We start from the raw sequence: 18,223 nt of genomic DNA, 5'->3' as shown, positions 1-18,223 counted from the left end.
ACTGGTAATCTGTTCATTTGCATAAACTCAAAATGAGAAGGGCCAAGTTGTTTGATCTGTCACAATCAAGACCTAGTTATAGCCCCAACTCCCACTTTTATTTGGACATTTAGTAACTTAGTGCAAACAAACCAGGAACTCATGAGGCAAGATGGCTCTATTGAACCAGTCTTGTCAGCAGAGAAGTCAGGTGGAACAAACTTTAGGTCAGCACATAATGGCAGCATTTGTAAAATGGCAGAACTGATAAAACTGATATGTCAGATGAAGAAGTCCCCTTAGTGTCAGGTGACAACTTTTCAAGACTGGGAAGAAATACAGCATATCTGTTGGCACAAACCTTGAACTGGGCAGACCTGTCCTGATGGCAGCTAAAGAGAAGCAGATTTGGTGGCAGAAGCAGTCTAACTAAATTCATAAGGGAATCCTGTGCGAGTGAACACAATATGTGAAGTAACAGAGCCAGAACAAACTGCGCAGGCTGTCATCTACTTTTTTTAGCCTTGTTGATTTCTTTTTATGAGAACAGTTATTTACCTCCCACTCTTCAATGTGGTGTTCATCTTCCCAGGAACTACTAACTAGATTAAAAGTGAGAAGAAAACATTTGATCTTTGGATTTATGGTTGAAGTTCCAAGTACCTCAGTGTTTCTGTGTCAGGATTAAACCTCAAATATTTTGTTTATTTTGTTTAAAAAAAAAAGGAACTGCTAAACACAGTACTTGAACTGGTTCTCGGTTTTGTAAATGACACGTAACAAAGAAAGGATATACATTATGGTTTGCTTGATTTCTTTTGACAGGATTGTTGTGATTTAAGCCAAGTCGGCAACTAAGCACCACATAGCCATTCACTCATTCCCCCAAACTGGGATTGAGGAGAGAACCTCAAGGGTAAAAGTGAAAATACTCATGGGTTGACATAAACACAGTTTAATAGGAAAAGTAAAACCTGCACACACAAGCAAAGCAAAACAAGGAATTCATTCACCACCTCCCATGAGCAGGCAGGTGTTTGGCCATCCCCAGGAGAGCAGGGCTTCATCACATGTAATGGTGACTTGGGAAGTCAAATGTAGTTCCCCCTTTCCTACTTCTTCCCTCAACTTTGTATGCTGAGAGTGATGTCATACAGTCAGTTGGGGTCAGCTGATCCTTCTATGTCCCCTCCCAACTCCCTGTGTACCCCCAGCCTCCTCACTGGTAGGGTGAGGTGAAGAGCAGAAAAAGTAAGCACTGCTCATTTACAACAAAAACGTCCTCGTGTTATCTACACTGTTTCCAGCATAAATTCATACCAGCTACTATGAAGAAAATTAATCCTGGACAAAACCACCACAAGGAGGTTGCCAAACTCACTTCCCACGTCTCTAGGAAACAGCTTCACTGGTGTGATTCTGGCAATCTGTTTTGGAAAGTATCAGTCCCTCCAGCTTAATTGAAACTGTCAGAAGTTGTTTAGATAGGGTTTCAAGATCATTATTCTGATATGGAAAACTGACATTTTGCAAATCACTTTTCCATATATCTGTTAATTCACTTGAATATAGAATCTTGCCTCATGTATATTTTCATACATTTTACATTTTTATACACCTAAAATATACTGTATATTTCAGAGAAAGATATATAGACAGAGAGCACAGTTTTTATATACCTTCTTCAGTCTTACTTAGGAAAGATTGAGGAAAGCATTATTAGGGAAAAAAAAAGTTCCGGTTCTGGAGTCATACGTTCTAGTGGAGGTTATACCGTTCTATGACTTTAATGTGGTGATACATAGGATGGTGCCTTCTCTTCATTATAATTTTTCCATCTCTTATTCTCCATATCTTTCATAAATGTCATGCTGGTGTATGGATCCTGAAGTATGATCACTTTGTGGTTAAACTGAGACTTTGAATTCCAGTGAAGATTTACTTGTTATTCTTAAGTACCACTGGTACGCCTCAAAAACCACTCAGCAAACAGAGAGTATTTGCTCAAAATGGAAGCAACGTGGCTGCCTCCAGATCTACCTGATGAGGGAACAGTTTTTTTCTTTCTCCCAGAGAGTGTTGTTGAAGTAGTCATTTGACTTATGGAAACTGAACCTTAGCTGACTTTGTTGAGGTAAAATGCAGAACCCACACAAGCATAAGTTACCATTATTTTGTAACATTTGGGAAGGCTTTCGGGAATAAGACCAGGAAAACAGCAGCCAGATGTGTCGATTCTTATTACACTGCAGTTGTAGAGAAGATTCAGATCTAAGGGTGATGAAGAGGAAAGATGAGGTAAGGTGAAAACAACCTTCTAAGAGTCTGAGAGGGAAGCTAGATAACACTTTTGAAGAGGGGAAGAACATGAAAATAAAATCCTGCTTTAGAGTTTGCAAGGGAAATGGACTATCACTTAACATTATCCAATTTATATTTGGTTTCTGCTGTCTGACTTATAAATCATGTTTGCAGTGTGATTCTCCTCCTTTTGATGGAGAAACCAAAGCCTCTTTCATAACTCTAAGAGAGAAACACAGTGTTTCTCTTAAGCTAGACTCACTGCTGGAAACTGTCCAAAGAACCTGTCATAATACTCTGTAACAAAGACATGACTGAATCACTAAACATAATAAAGAGCAAGAGAGAAAACTTAGCATTCCTGGAAACAAATTATCTGTTTTCTATTAATTCTGTTTTTTATTAACTCTCTGCATATGGATAGATAAACAACCTTTACTTTTCCTTTAAGACAAAAAAGGCTACTATAAGTAGCTTCTTATTTCTCAGCTATGGCAGACAGAAAAGATCCTACTGGGTATTGATTTTATTGGATGGCAGGACTAAAACCTACTTTCAGATAGAAGTAAGGAATGTGAGCTTCCAGTCACATGCAGGGGCCGTTTGACAGAATGACGTGATGGATACGTCCCTCGGTTGCTATGGTGATCGCTCATCTGCTTATATGTCCAAGAAATAGGGCTTTTCACTATTTCCTCTAAGAAGAAAAACTGCTAACTCATAATAACAAAGTGATTTGTTTTTGCACTAAAGCATAGCTAATGCAAATACCATTACTCAGTTTTAATTTGGGCATGAAATTAATATCCTAAAGCAAATAACATGAACAAATAGCTTTTCTATCCTTTACTTACTTACTCTGGTAGCATGTTTTACCACAGCAACTGTTTATCTCTTCCGTGAACCTCCAATATATCTGCAACAAATTGGATTTCTGGAATAACTGACACGAGATTCCAGAATACTATGGTAACTTTAATAAATTTATTTCAAAGCAGGATTTAATTTTATTTTTTTTATCCAAGCCATCCAGATGTCAGAGTGGACAGATTTTATCAGCATTTTCTATCAACAGTTTCCTGACTGTTTAAGTGAATTCTGTTCAGCTGTGGCCATATTCTATTTGTGTTTATTTTCTTCAAGTACCTACCTTCTGACCAGTCTCTACTAGTGGGAATGTTTACAAGAAGCTCATACAAAAATGCACAGCTTAAGCTTCTGAAAATAACATTTTTTTTTTATCATACGCAGGGAATTTTTTTGTTAGGATTGCCTGCATTCACAGTCCAGGATGTGACTAATCAGATTAATTTCATGCGTCAACCAGAAGTAACTATTTGATAACACCTTCTATTTCAATTATTTGATTTGGGATGCAACACTATGTTTCCTTAAGCAGTAGAAAAATCGGTAGAATATTAAACAAACAAAACAAAATGAAACAAAAGGAAATCACGTTCTCTCTGCGAGAGTTCCAAAGGAAAAATTAAATTCTCAGTTAAGCTTATTTGCCGATACATCAGTCATGCCTTATTTAAATGCAGCTGTGGCTTCTTTGTAGTAATACTCTGGCTATTTCAGAAATCCAAATAAAATAAATATCAAGAGCAACATGATGTGGAAAGTGTTACAGAAATTACAGATATATCTGTGAGGCATTGAAGACATCCTCTCATTCAACTCGTTCAAATCAGAATGCATGACCATGTAATTTTATCAAATGCAGTAAGGGACTCTATGGCCTCCAAAAAGTATTTTTGTAGATTAGAGTATCAGTAATTGCACTGTGGCACTTATTTCCAGATGTCCCCTTGATAAGTGTGCCAGGTAGAAAAACTAAAAAATCTAAAAGTACATTTTAGTTGGCAGGTAGCCTGAAAACTGGAGATACCTCTTGTAGAATAAGCCTGTTTGCTTTAAATTAATTGTGATATTTGTTTTGAATTATTTGTCCCCCAGATATATTGCATTACACAGCATATTATAAACACATTTGTTACAGTAATGCATATCTATACATTTTGAATAGCAATAGTCTTTCCTGATATAATGGGAATTACTTTTTTTAAAGGAAAATAGAACGCATGAATTTTTGCAAGCACTTGTGAACATGAACTTCCTAGTCATCATTTAAAGTGCAGAGACACATCTGTATGTGTTTTCTATTGATGCTCCATTTTATCATAATGATAGTTCTGAGGTTGTGAAAAATACTACAGCTTTATGTAAATAGTAATGGTGATAACATACACAAGGAAGCAAGGACTAAGTTTCGTGGAAGCAACTAAGGATATTCTACCAGAGCCATTCCCACTGCAAAACATTTGTTCAAATTCTGTGACATGGTAGGCTCTCCCAGGTGTTAGCTAGCATCTCAATCTCTCTTCCCAGTTTATAAATTATATTTAAAATATGTAGTCTGCTTATAAATTTGGGGGTTGTTTTCATCAAAATTTCTTCACCACAGATTTCTAAGTGTTGGAATAAGGCTAATAATATAAATGTGCTGAGTGCATGCTTTTTCTGTAGAAATAATGCAGGTTAATGACAGGTAAACTGACCATCTGCTTTATGTTTGAGAAACTATTTCTCACACTGAAGTTCCTATAAATTCACTCATTTTTCCTTCATGCTAACCAATGGCTACATTAAAGGGAACAAATGTAAAGGCTTAAAGGTCCCTTGCCATCTAAACTAGCTGTCTCACGCAGGTTGAGGACCCTGCCAATACAGTTCTCCGGTCCATGTTCTGTTACCTTTTGCATGTCATCACTCTCTGGCTAAATTTCAGCTGTTAATCTGGAAGCAGAGCTTCTGATCTGGTAAGGAAGCTGTCCTAGCTACACAAAATACTGACACCTCATCTTGGTCCTGACATTAGCAGACATACACAAGGGATACGCTCTGTAGTATCACTTCCCAGTGCTGAGAGATCTGTGCCTGGTTCCCAGTGGTGACATTTCTGTTTCTAATCAGCCTCAACTCCTGCTTTAGCTGAGGTGACATCAGTCAAAGTTGGCTCATCAGAGTGCCTCTGGGCTGCAGCAGCAGGTGCTCTGCTTGGCCTGCCATATTTTGCCTGAAAGAATATGCTGAACTTTAATTGAAAATTGCCTTCTTGTATGTTTTCCCATAATAGACTGACCTTACCCATTTTTCTGTGATCTACATTCTTGTTAAGCACCGTCATACACCCAGCACCCCACAGAAAATATCTATAATTAAACCATTGCCTGGCCTTCAGCAAGTGCATGTTGATGGACACCATACTTTGCTTTTAGGTAGTATGCACCTATCTCAGCACTCTGCAAAACAACCTTGGCCTTCGATTTTAACATCCTGATAGTCTTCTGCTGCATGAAAGCAGCAGGTGAGCAGCAGGTGTACCAGGCATCACGCAGGAATTTTGCAGCCATCTTGATCAAGGAAAAGGCAAGGTCCTTGTGCAGTATCACAACATTACTAGCTGAAGCCCAAGTGTTCGGGTGGATTGGGAAACCAATATGCAGCAGTGAGGTGCTGTTTAAGGAGAGCTACCTGGCAGCTGAATGCCAAGGAAGCCTTGGGCCCAAGTCCCCTGAGGAGAGACATTTTGTTCTCCTAGTTGTCACAGTGACAGGGGATCCTGAAGGGTGTGAGGTCTCACCTGGCAGCACACAGGTCGTGTGCCTCCACATCCAGCTCAAGTTGATCTGTTGCTCCTCAATACTCTCAAGCTTTCAGGGGCTCCCCAACTGATCCGAAACAGTGCAAACAGAGGTGAGTGCAGCTGCTCACAGGATCAGCACTAACCAGATGCTCTTGGTTTGGGTTGTGGTGGGAATTGGAGCTACACAGCCAAGGCACCAACTGCTGTCTGGACACGTGATGACAGGCTTCTAGTGGGGGAGGTCTGCAGTCTAGGGGTGCCTAGGATTAACAGATCTACTGGGCCAGCCACTCCCTGGGCATTCGCAGGAGCTCCAGCACAGCCTTTCAAATCCTAAATACTCTTGTGAACTCCCATGCACTTCAATTGCATTGTATACTTGCTTATATTGGCAGGGTCTATATATAGCGGTGTATGTAATTATATTTATCTCTTCATTCACTGTGAAAAAGAGAGTCTCAGCCAGCGGTAGGAAAGCTTAATTAGATAATCACCAAAATTTATTCTCTGCTGGGGTAGAAAGTGCTGTTATCACCTACACAGAGAGTTTATTTGGCCCTTGGGTCTGATTAGTCATTCTGCTACCTCAGCATCACTTTGATGTAAAAGCAGGGGACACTACAAGATATGGCAACTGCAGAGCATTCCTTCCTACTGTGTTTTATTATGGTGCTTCCTGAAGTTTCTACATGTGTTTCACATTATGACTAAAAGCACAACTATAAATAAGGTTCCACGAGATCTTATCCATGTTTGGTTCCCTCAGAGGGGCAAGTTCATCAAATCTTACTGTTGTCAGGCATATCTCAAATCTAGAAGCAAATGCATGTGGTTACAGGCAGACCGAAAGCGGGAACATTTTCTGTGGCCTCTTTAACAATTTAGATGGTTGGGATCTTTTCAGTGCTCTTTTGAAATCTGCTGGTTGGAATTAAAAAATAATAATATAATTGTTATCCATTAGAAAAAAGTACATTCTGTAATCAAAAAACTCATTCTGCATGGACTGTAATATAGAGTTGTGTTATTGATTCTGAGGAGCGCTTTTCATTTTTACAGTACCTATATGTGGGTTCCTTCCACCTCAGAATATTCTATGATTCTACAATTTGTAGAAAACAAAAACTGACATACTGACACTTTTTGAAGAATTTTGTTTTTTGTTCAATATATATTTAAGAAAAAAGTTATTCATATCTTCATTATTTGAATGCAGCTAGTTTTCTTAGGGACAATAAGCCAGCAAATTTTTGATGTTGTGCTTAAAATTTATCAAGAGATTTATCTCAAAGCTTTTTTACTGTAACTTAAATAATCTTATATGCCAGCGTTCCTTTGTTACATTAAAAAAAATAATTAAATACCAATGCAAATTACATACACATGGTGTTATCCACTGCACTCTAGTCTGTATGTCATCCTGTGCTGGAAATACGGGCTACAAGTTTTATAACTGTATGCTGGCCAAACACATTGAAATTTGAATTTGAACACAATTGAAAATTAACAAAAATCACTTGAATTAAAACTAGGGAGAGAATGCAATTTACATGACAATTTTATTAAAAATGAGTCTCAAATGTATATTTACAAAAATTTTCTCAGCTCCAGTAAGTAAAATTTCTCTCAGAGAGATGTCTCCACCCTTTTCTACATTTGGAATACTTAGGCAGGCTCTATAAAAGCGAAGACGTTTTTAAAAAAACATGTGCTTTCATGCACCACAGTGGTGTGTCAGTAAGCCAAAATTTTCAATAACACTACTCAAACACTTTACAGAGCTATACCTCAGTCTTCATATAAATTAGCTTAGAATCTTAAATATTATTGAGGTTTCTAAAGAATTCAGAAAATAAATAAAAATTATAGCTGGCTTATGACCTGTTACAGTGTGACATGAAGAGAGATTGTTAATAATATGCAAGGAAAACCTGAGATTGCAAACATTAGAATTTTAGGGTAATAATAAAGAAGTTTTAAATTTCCATTACTTTTGTAAAGTTTTGAATGTTGGATAGCTTATATGATAATATCTTTTGGATACCTACAGTTAAGTGGACATTTTCAGATTGATGGTTTAGTAAGAAAGAGTAGATGTGCAAGCATCTTTGTTTATGTATGCTGCAGAATTCATGGGTCCGGTAGCAAAAAAGGAAAACAAAAGAATAAACCTATAGTTTAATATGAAACCATTTCTAGTTGCTGGGCTGGTTTAGAAAAGTTTAAACTGCAAAATAAGCACCAGACTAATTATTCTTTGTAACCTGGTTGTCTCCTGCCTTGATTAAGTCAATTTTCAGTGCAAAAATCTTACTGAGTTCAATGCATTGTGTGAGTAGATACACATTTGCCAGGTGAAAGAACGACTGCACATGAGTCACATAAGAATTTCATGTGCAGTTCCATACTGGAGAGGCTGCAAATGTAGGCCATATGCCAGAACAATTTACTGAGCACATGGCTTACTCCCTTGTTATTTCTGGAAAGGTCCTATGCAAGAGCTTGGATGCTTCTCATCTACAAGATGAACAGGACACAATTATCCATGGGAATTTGAGGGACAAAAGCAGTAGATAGTGCTTCCCATAGAGGAAAAAAATGGCTAAGGAAATTATCTGAGAGTTTGCTTAAGGTTAGAAAAAAATCGTACTGCTTCATGAATACAAGTAGCTGCATCTTAGTTCTCAAGAATTAACCAAAAATTGCATATCTTAAATGTTAGACTGCCCCCATAGCAGAATTAAGCTTTGTCAAAAACAGACAGAGTAATATAATATTTTTTTTAATTAATGAAGACATCCGGACTTTGTTTTATTTTGTTTTTAATTCTCGCTTCAATTCTAATACGCTCCTGTATTTTTTAAGTTATTTCTTTAAAGTGTGTATTTTTAGGATGATTTTTATGAATATTTGAAACTACTACACATTATTAGGTTAGTTTGGTTTTAATTTTCAAAGTAATAATTTGGAGACAATTTAAAGGCAGTGATAAGTTGATCCAAATCAAAGTACCAAAACTTTTAGAAATCCTAATCCTGGAATGTTTATGTAAAGAAAGTACAGATAAAATTTGTCAAGAGCTGTATGCTGCTGTAAAATCCTAAATAATGTTATTTAACTAAAGCCACAAGATTGTCTTATTATACATATGTCTTCTCTGCTGTTTGCCACTAAGGGTTGTCCCCATATGGAGTCCTGAAGTACCCTCACACTTCCGCAGTCAGACCTCTAGGTTTGACTTACAATAAATACTTCCTGAAAGAGAATTTAACTACTTGACACTAGCTGCTGCTCTAGATTTGTACAAAAGGTTGCACACACCAGTACAAAAGGAGAGTTTTATCAGTATTTTGCTCATGTAGATATGCTTATGTATGGGAAGTGATGCATAACCTAGCTTAACTGAAGCCTTTCCTCCAGGTCTTCTAACTGCCATGCACTGAGTATGCCCTGCAGGCCTTATATGATCTATAGGATCAGTAATCAAAATGAGTGAATTTTGTTGTACAGTTTGTCTCTATTTTAGTATTAAAAACATTTAGAATGGAAAAAATAGGATTCGAAAATTATCTAATGAAAAGAAGCCCTAAATATTTGGAATAATTAACATCTGTGTTTATTTTTTATGAGAAAATATTTTTGTAATATGTGTAATGTATCTGATTCCTAGGTGACCATTTCGGTAGTAGTAATTTTATTTTAGTGTATTTTAATATTAAATTTTCCTCAGTACTGAATAGCAATAAAATTCTTTGTGAGAATGTTATACATGCAGTTCATTTACTCTGGTTTCTTCACACTGCCTGATCCTACCTAGTATTATTTCCAAAGAACAGATGAAAAGACTGACAGAGTGGAGGTGTTAAATAATACTCCGGTGATTTACCCACCCAATTATTCACAAGCTATTTTGCATTTGAATGATAAAGGAATGCTGGATCTTATTGAGGCTTCTTGTGCCATTGAGCATGGAAGAAGTAGCAGAGTGCTTTTCCTGGTTTTCAAATATGTATCTTAGTATATGTCTCCTAATTTCAGAATAATTATGATATTTGGTGGTTTTCACCTACAGTTACAGGAGAATCTCACTCTTCACTGGAAAAGTGTTTTTAAAGAAGGATTGAAAATATGAATATGGTTGCATCTTTAAGACCCAAAAATGGAAGGCAAATTAAAGTACTTTATTTTTATTACTATTTGAAATCATATCTTTGTTTAATGCCATTCTTGGCTTTTTGTGTGTTTAGTTCTTGGTTTGTGGAGGATTAGGGCTAGCAAGCCCAACTTTCAAAGTGATCTAGGGAACCAACCATAGTCTATTCTAATTCTGAATAAGTCTCACTCTTATTCCAGAAAAAAATCAAATTCGTGGTGTGGACTTGAGTAGCGAGAATTTATCCTACATTATTTGCAAATAAAAGCATATATGTATGTATTTGATGGCTGGTTAAAGGAACAGTTTGTGCTGCCTCTGTCATTTATTACTGAAGTATAGTGTATACCCTGTTGCCATGGAGTAGCAATGCATATCAATTTCAGACAAATTTTAGTGTATGAAAAGTATACTAGGTCAGCTCTAAAACAGAGGAGGGACCTTTAGGCAAGGAGAATATAATAAGTCAGTCTTGAATTTGGACACAATTTACCTATTCTTTCATAGTGTGTCCTTTAAAAAAAGACAAATAGTGGTGTCCTGATGATACATCTCATCTAAATGAGATCACAATGTCCTCCAATCTTCCATAATAGAACTGGACTAGTATTGACTATCATGACTGCATAAAATTCATTGGTAACACTTGAAAAGTTCAAATGTCCTGTTCAAACACCAACCAATTGAAACTGTCTTTATCTGCAAGATATGCTGACATAAATGACAGAGAGAAAATTTCAGCAAAAGGAATGGTGTTGTTTTAGAATTAATTACGTACATTCTGTTTCAGCTTATCACTAGAGTTAAAATACTTGCTTTTTAGAAGCAGCAAACTCAGAAAATTCTAAATTTCCCTGTCCAAAAACTAAAAAAAAAATTTAAAAGTCTAGCAATTAGATTCACTCTCTATTGCCGCAAATCTTGAAAATAAGAAAATCTTCACAGAATCTACCATCACCATTCAGTTGAAATCCATTAATACTTTGATCCCTAGTATTAACTGTTATGTTCTCTCTTGCCTGAGAAGTTAAAATTAAGGACTACTAGGCAGTAAAAAGAAACAGGAATGCCTTTTACTAGCGTGGCCCACGCCCATCAGAACTTCATAAACATCAGTGAAACCTTTCAGAGATATTTCCCCCTTGCACTAAGCGTGCATGGTCCTTCTGCCAGTACGAACACATCAGATCAGGAGGTATACCCTAGAGTGGGAAGTCTGATGTGCCTGCAGAGTAGCTACTGTGGCAGTCACTTTGTCTCGTCTCAAGCTGGCAGAGACAAGCATGCAGAAAATCAGGCTGAGAGAAAAAGAATACCCACAACAGGGTGATTTATGAGATAGCAGCCATTGAAGCGCATAGACGCATGTACAAAGCGTACTCCAAAATTTTATGTTGGTATCTCCCCCACCTAGAGAAAGCATGACAGTTGAATGAAACGAAAGGTAGGGTAAAAAGGGAAATGCAAATGCAGAGGTTCGGTATAGCTCAGTTTGTAATTTGGTGTTGACAAAATAAATGTAATACATATGATTTTCAAAGACTTTAGTCATTCTCCATGACTGCTACTTACTCTTTACTGAATGCAAACCTAATTTTCATAGCTGCCTACAATAATGTATATGCAGCTGTATCCAAACATACTTGGAATGCATTTATCAGGGTTCTTGAACATTTTTTTCTTCCAAAATAGAAGGAAGAACTGAAACCAAAAATGTCATAACAGATGTTAAACAGCTGTTCTCAGTATCATAGAACACTGGCCAAAGGTTGTGATGCTGAAGAATAAAACTAAAAAGTAAAGTAACTGATGAGGCTGAAACTGAATCTCTTTTTTGAGGAATGCTTTCATGTGACTACAGACATTACTCTGAATTTCCTTATTTGTGTATTTTAAGGGAACATTTTTCATTCCATCTGCCCATGCTGTCATCATCCTGCCTTTAACTATGATTAGATGGTTAGTTTGTAATAGTTAATATTCATCTTTAGATGTGACCCAATGACACACTGCTGAGTTATTTATGAGAATGTTCAAGAGTCTCTTGGCTTACCTTCCTGAATATACATAGTCATCTGTGAAAAACAGATGAGGGTGAAAAACAACAGGGTTTGTTTTTTTATCAGGGTATTGGTGTTTAGATGTAAGCCATGTCCTACATAAGAGTATGAAAAATTATTTTTTGAAAGTTATACTGGGGATTTGATAATATTTTTTTCAAATTTCAAAAAAATGTTACTCAATTGTTTCTTTAACAACCAGTTGGATTCTTATTTTGAATTCTTCTGCTTGCAGAAAAATTATTCATTAGGTAGTGTTATCTGTATTATGAAAACACATCTTAAACATCAAGGAAGTATTCTGAGAAGATGAATTAACTGAAAAAAATAGAAAGAATTGTTACTTTTCTGTATTAATAAGGAAATACACTGATTAGATAATTCTTTCAGGATACTGTTTTGAAAATATTTAATTCCTAATATCAGTGAAGTAATTATGTAAGATGTATTCTGTACTTTGATTGCTGCTTTCCTAGACAGCAGTTTTCTAGCAATATGTGAATCAAATGGAAGGTCCATCTTGAAGGACTAAACCAGAAACAATTTCAGAAAAGGAGAGTCCTATTTAGGACCAGACTGACTGCCCAGCCCAGCTGGCAGCAGACATCTGTGTAATAGACCTCTAAGTCTGTTTGGGATGACAAAACACCTACCCTCTATCTTCATGTTTCGTGGACCTCCCATGAGAAAATAATATCCCAATGAACACATGACTTCTCACTATGAGTTGTCACTGTTGTGTTTCACATACTGTTTCCTGTATGATGGGGGAATGACTATTTGACTATTTTTATCAGATTTGCTGTTAAAAATCAAAAGAGAAGAGTGTTATAAATTTACACAAACAGAAACTGCACCCATGTTGGTACCTTCCTTCAGGCTTGGAGGTTTCAGTGGCTTTATAGATTTACAGCTTCCTTATAGCTTCTCCATCTTAACAGATAGGAGCACAATAATAATTCAGAGGTACTGAGAAAAGGTATGTGTTAAAACATTAAAAAAAGGGTAGATGCTAGTAGGTTTTATGTATAAAACTATACATCACATGTACTCATATATATGACCTGAATCATAGAATATGCTGAGGTGGAAGGGACCCACAAGGATCATCGAGTCTAACTCTTCGCTCTGCACAGGACCATCCCCATGAGTCACACCATGTGCCTGAGAGTATCATCCAGACGCCTCTTGAACTCTGCCAGGTTTGGTGCTGTGACCACTTCCCTGCGGAGCCTGTTCCAGTGCCCAACCACCCTCTGGGTGAAGAACCTTTTTCTAATATCTAACCTAAATCTCCCCAGACAAAACTTCGGACCATTCCCTTGGGTTCTGTCACTGCTCACCACAGAGAAGAGATCAGTTCCTGCCCCTCCTCTTCCCCTCACAAGGAAGTTGTAGACTGCAATGAGGTTTCTCCTCAGTGTCCTGTTGTCCAGGCTGAACAGACCAAGTGACCTCAGCCAATCCTCACATGGCTTCCCCTCAAGGCCTTTCACCATCTTTGGACACTCTCTAAGAGCTTAATATCTTTCCTATATTGTGGTACCCAAAACTGCACACAATATTCAAGGTGAGGCTGCCCCAGTGCAGAGCAGAGTGGGACAATCCCTTCTCCAGACCGGCTGGCGATGCTTTGCCTGATGCCCCCCAGGACACGGTTGGCCCTCCTGGCTGCCAGGGCACTGCTGACTCATATTCAACTTGCTGTCAAACAGGACTCTCAGGTCCCTTTCCACAGCACTTCTTTCCAGCATCTCATTACCCAGTCTGTATATATATCTGGGGTTGCCCCAAATCAGGGGCAGAATCCGGCACTTCCCCTTTTTGAACTTCATGTGGTTGTTGATTGCCCAGTCCTCTGACTTGTCAAAGTCTTTCTGCAGGATCTCCCTGCCTTCCAAGGAGTCAACAGCTCCTCCCAGTTTTGTATCATCTACAGACTTGCTTAGTATCACTTCCAGTTCTGCATCCAAGTCATTTATGAAGATGTTGAAGAGCACAAGGCCCAAGATGGAGCCCTGTGGAACCCCACTAGTGACAGGTCACCAGTCTGATGTTGCCCCATTCACTGTTACCCTCTGTGCTCCACCCATGAGCCAGTTGTTCACCCGCTGCATGATGTGTTTACCCATTGTCCATTCTGGACATTTTATCCAGAAGGATCCTGTGAGAGACAGTATTGAATGCTTTCCTGAAATCCAAAAGGATTACATCAACTGGCTTCCCTTGAACAACTAGGTGGGTTACCTTGTCATAAAAGGAAATCAGGTTGGATAAGCAGGACTTTCCTCTCATGAAGTTGTGCTGGTTGTGACCAATGACTGCGTTGTCTCAGATGTTTTTCAATACTTCCCTGAATAATCTTTTCCATAACTTCACCAGGCACTGAAGTGAGACTAACAGGCCCGTAGTTTCCAGGCCTGTTAGTTGATCATGTAGTCAACAAATATTTTCTATAATAATTAGATGGTTTGGACTTCAAGTATTAATTTAATTGTAACTGAACTAAGAATAACATGCACTTTTTTAATAGATCATTAAAACATTAGTTAGACTAGCAGTAAAATCTTATTTCCTCTAACAGCCTTTTGATGGTAACATCAGGGATGATTTCTTACTAACTATTCCTTATTGCTGAACTCTTCCTGAAACAATGCCTATTTTCTTTCTTTAAAACCTTGGTTAACAGTCACTTTTTTTTTTTTTTGTCAAATGCTTCAATTCTTGGTCTTACCTACTCTGAATTTGTTTTCCTACCCTGACACACCTCATAGGAGGTTTAAAGTGCAACCCTTCTTTAGTGACTTTTTAATTCCTCCCTCAGTACAGAAGCTGAGGTCTTGACATGTAGAAAAAAAGAAGGAGGCTAAACAGGATTAATGAGCTTTTAAAAGAAAAATAGTAACTTTAAAAATTATAAATTAGAGTTTATATTTGAAGACTATAACTCCTTCTGGTATTGTTCATGTTATACATTTTTATGCTTATATTAAATCAGAGATTCTTGAGGGTGACTAGTACTGAAATTATGGTATTTAATTTGTCTGTAAGATGGTATTTAATTGATATAAAAATATTGATACTAAAAAATACAAGTGGTCATAATAAATCACAATAGGACAGACATTTCAGAGTCAAGAACATTATGGTATAATGTTCACTGGTGTGAACAGATTGAAAAGGGACAGGCAAGCTGATAGCATGTTCAGAACCGATGAAGGAAAACATCATGTGGAATTGGGAAGGAAAAAGTATTATTTTTGGAAGGAGATATATTTCTGGGAGTTGTCTTGGAAAATTGCATTAGCATCAAAATTGGTTTGGAGAGATGACCAGTGTGAACATAAATATTAATGAAATAGTTAATATTTCTGCTTTCAAGCTAGGTAAAATTTATGGTGAGAGAGATCAAATGATAATAAACTATAAGGAAAGACTAGAACATAGTGAACAAATTATTGACATATTAGCCTTTTAGCTAGTCTGAAACAGAAGTTTGGGGATCTAAGGGCTTCATAGTTGGTTTAATGTGTCTGTAGTAGCTATGTTTCTTTATACTGGATGTAAACAATCTCTTGAATATAGTATTTGGTGGACACATCTTTTTACATGACTTGAGGTTTCTAAAGCATGGATATATAATCCATAGATCTACATAATATTTTTATGTAACTTCAAAGATTATCAAAAAGGGCTTAATGGAGTTTTTCCATGTTATTTTTTAAGCATCTGATATTGTACTATTAAAAACGAAACAGAATCTTCTTTCTGTGAATCATTGTAACTGTTTTTTGTGTATCTACTTAGGGTTTGTGTAGACACTGCTCTGTGGTAGAAAATTTCACAGCCTAAGTTGTATGGAAAAGTATTTTGGTCTGAGACATACACTTGTATTGCCCTAAATTTCATATACATTATGAAAAGCTGAATATCTATACATATTGAAGAAGAGTGAAGGGTACTTATTTGAGTATAAGCACTTTTAGAATCTGGAAACAAATACACAAAGTAAAATTCTTGTGATTAAATCAAAGCCCTGCGGGCACATGTAATATGAGCAGAAAGAATAACAGGAAGTAGACTTCCTGTCTCTAAATCTCTTATGTAGGTACAATTTTCTGCTAAATAGATACTACTTATACAATCAAGAATGAAGCCACATAAAAGATTGCTGACTTTCCATATTTACTTATAAAAATGACAAATTACAGAGAGAGTTCCACTGGATGAAGTTAAATTTGCAAACAGTTAACAGGCAAGTTCATGTTCTCCCACAACCTGGACAACTGACAGTTGTGGACTTCCTTAGAAATAAAATATATATTTCTTGTGTAAATAGCATAAACCAGCTAATTTTTAGATTTATGAAATCTAATATGTCAAAATCCTCAGCTGACATGACACACTGAAGCTGTGCTGGTTTATGTGAGATGAAAATGAGACACTGTGCCTCAAATGCTGTTTGGTTATAACATTTGGAATAATCTGTATACACATTTATGAATAACATGGTTTTCAAAATGTGCACACTTTGGTTAGTGTGTGGTAGTAGGGATGGTTTGAGTGATGAGTATAATATTGAATTGGGAGAATATTTTCTGTGACCATTATTAATATATGTACTTCTTTGATGAATTTACTTCTGTTTCTATTTAAAATTATAAAAGCTATTGACTTGTACTGTAAGTCTTTTTCCACCCTATTCATATTACAATCTCTCAGACACATCTTTGAGGTAGGAATAATATTTTTAATAAGTAAATTCATAAAACCACATAATGGAATTCTTAACACAGGCAAAAATTTGAGATACAGTACAGGGGCTATAAGCCAGGCCACTACTTGAATATTTTTTCTTCTAAAAAATTCAGCTTTAGCATGTGTGATTTCCCAAGCCTCAGTGACAAGATGACAGACATTTGTAGTTCTTAATTATTCATAAACCTTGTTAATAATACTTAGAAAGTGCAGTTATTAGAAAAAAATTAAAGAATAACAGTCCATCTATATTACTACAGTTTGTGAACAAGTTTTTCAAATAGAAGGAGATTTTGAAATTGTATTTTAAACTGGATGACCACATATACTTATGTACTTGTGTATTATATTTTAAGGAGACTTTTTTATGACTGTTTTTTTAGTGCAGTTTAAGGGAAACAACAGTTCCCTTCAGTATGTCATAATTAATCAGATCTCACACGATACCATTTCAAAAGTGGTCAAAAAGAAGAAAAAGATGTGATGATTATAGAAGGATGCACTATACACTAATACAGATTGACAGTATGTTTATTATGGATGATTCCTATACCTACCTTCTAAAACAAATAATAAGCAAAAGAAAAACAGTAAAATCATTGCTATATATTATGCCTATTGAAAAACCATATGTTTGCTTCATATCTATGCACTTGCACTAGCCCAGTGATAGAAGAAAATGTGCAAAGCACTCTTAAGCAAGCTATTCCAAATGAAACTACATTGTTGCATACAGTTACAGTTCAACTACAATAAATACCCTGTTTGATATTAATATATTCATTAAGATTCTCTTTGCTGGTAAATATGTAATACTGCCATACAGCTTCTTTGTTAACATGAATTTTGCAATGCAGATGACCACCTATCTGTAAGGGTACAAGATGTGTTGATATAAGATCATATTCAGATTGTCAATGTAATCAAGACTGGGATAAAAGAAAGAAACTCTTGTAGGATAAGGTAGGGGTCAATTATGCTTTAAGTCTTCAGTGTGTTGCCTAGAGAGGCGTTCACTGCTCCTTCACAGAGGTTCTTTGGCTTCACGGAGGCTCGGACCAGAAATGGATAGGAAATAGGAAAGGGATGGGCCCCTGCAGATGTGGCAGACACCTAAGACTCGTAATTTAGAAATTAATCTGTCCAGGGCTGATGATTGCTATAGGACAAGTACACTATCTAAACCATCCAGACGGAACTCTAAATAATGCAATTGTTCTATTCTAGCCTTTAATACAGGGGAAAATTTAATGTTTTGGAATGTAAAAAAACACATCAAGGCTCATCTACTTTCACAGAAGCAACTAATTTTGGATAAGTATC

Source organism: Neopelma chrysocephalum, unplaced genomic scaffold (assembly GCF_003984885.1).
Source record: "Neopelma chrysocephalum unplaced genomic scaffold, ASM398488v2 Primary Assembly neopelma1_42, whole genome shotgun sequence".
NCBI classification, from domain to species: Eukaryota; Metazoa; Chordata; class Aves; order Passeriformes; family Pipridae; genus Neopelma; species Neopelma chrysocephalum.
Note: the sequence above shows the minus strand (reverse complement) of the source record.